Here is a 2,281-nt window from a genome sequence, read left to right on the forward strand (position 1 = left end):
TCCATTGTCTTTCATCGTCTTCAATCAAAATGCAGTTTGAATACAGTAACTAATGGCTGGACGATTGTAGTACAAGGACAAGATCATCATTGTCTGTGCTGTTTGCCTCACCTTAAAATTCCTACCAAGGTTTAAATTATTTATTTTCGTTTTAGTTTTTGAACTCGTTAACCTGTCGACAATGAATTTAGAGAAACTGCGTAATTATCGTCGAGGTCTGATGCTAGAGATGAGGGTTGGGTTAACTTAAGGTTTGAATGATGGAGCTGACAAACAGGTAAGAAGTTCTGCTTGTGGACAGCTGCCGGTAACCTCAAAGAAAAGTTTAAAGTCGACAGTCTTTAAATGCCTGGCGCGTGGGCGGAAAATCTGCTCAGTGGCTGGAGAGAGAGAGAGAAACTGAAAGAAGAGAAAACAACTGAGTAGGAAGATGGAAAAATGCACTGAACAACATCCTCATTCATCAAACAAGTTCTTATTTGTATTTGTTCATTAATTTGTTTCTCTCCCTCAGACTAGCAGAGCACGTGGGGGAGGCAGGTGCTGACTGACGTTGGCACGTCTGACTGACGACTGGCAGTGCACGTGGAGGAAGCAGGGGATGACAGTGACGATGGCACGTCTGACGTATGTACCTGATGCAAGGTTTCTGTTCCTGTGCTTCCCCAAGCCAGTCAGCTCCTATTACGTTCCAACAACGTGGGCTGTACGTGCTTTGCCTGCCTGTCCCTCATTCCAATGTTCGTGCATCATAAATAGTATTTTCTCGGCCCTGATGATGTTATATTTGTTTCCTGTTTCTCTGAGTTCACGGCTATGTATGCCTTTGATTCCAGCAAGTATGCCAGACCCACTATTTGAAAAGAAAAAACAAAAAAATGTAAATACCCATTTTATCCAGCTAACTCATTTTCTAAAAGGTTGCACAGAAGTAAGCCCGCTGGCTAAACATAGACTTTGTTGTTCTCAACCTAATAAACACATCATGGTCATCGATTTTCATCGTATTCGTGACTAATAAAGGTTGCAGACTATTTTTATTATTATTTTGTATCGAAATGTCGGCTGTCCCTACACAGTCAATGACATACTTCTAGAGCACAGTCACATCACTCAGTCGGATGAGGGAGGCACACTGTGGACAGTCAAGGTTTGTGCAGGGGAGGATGTAGGAGAAACATTTACACATACACAGGTGAGCTACTGGCTTAAAAAGGCAAGCAAACATCTTGACAAGACACAGGAACTTGGAGATCAGATGGTGAGAAAGAAGTTATCGCTGATGACAGCAATGGAATGGAAACATGATATCCCAACGATGTGCACACACACAATATAAATTTTTGGTTTTCTAATCTACTCGATGTTTGGAAAACCACGCGCAATAAGTTTGCAGGCACCTACGCAAGCAGACGAGAGAGAGAGAGAGATAAAAAGTGTGGAAAACTTAAGAAAGAGCAGAGAAACAGAAGAACACAGAGAAGAAGAAACACAACGAAAGAAGAGACAGAGAAAGATAAGTAATCAAAAACTTTGACAGAGACAGAGACCGAAAGAAGAGAAAACAACTGAGCAGGAAGATAGAAAAATGCACTGAACAACATCCCCATTCATTAACCAAATTCTTATTTGTATTTGTTCATTGATATTTTTCTCAGAATCCGTGCCTTCTCGGGGTCACTGAGAACGAGACATGACAGTCTCCATCTTTTTCATTTTTCCGATCTTTCTCTCCATCTTGTTCTTGTCTCCACCACTCCCTCGTTCTTGTCCTGGCAGCCATTGTCCATATCCCAAAGAAATGCAGGCACAGTCGTATCTCGGGGCCACGGGCTTCATGATGAAAGTAATGAAACTTGGGGACAATATTGAACACATCGCTCAGTGACCATGACAACAGTCAACAGTGATATTCTCAGGGACGCGAGTATCGAAGTAGAGGCACAGATTTCACAGAAAGGAGGCGACACACAGGGAGGCGAACACGGAACCATTCACCTTTCTTGGCTCGGTCTCCAATTAGGAGCAGACTAATCATAGGCTCTCTCTCTCTCTCATTCACCAGACTAATATTCCACTACTATTAACGATGCTGTGCTAGTGTTTCCAGAAACATCATCCATGTTTAAGTTTATCTTCCGTCATCGTACAGCACATTCTCGGTGGATGCACATCAGAAGTGCACTCTGTTGAAGATGCACTGTGTCTGCAAAATTTGTAGCAGATCGAAAGGCAGCTGAAAATGTTTCTCTAACTACTTCACAAAGTATGTAGCTTTCTT

The sequence above is a fragment of the Pomacea canaliculata genome, linkage group LG2, assembly GCF_003073045.1.
Source record: "Pomacea canaliculata isolate SZHN2017 linkage group LG2, ASM307304v1, whole genome shotgun sequence".
Lineage (NCBI taxonomy): Eukaryota > Metazoa > Mollusca > Gastropoda > Architaenioglossa > Ampullariidae > Pomacea > Pomacea canaliculata.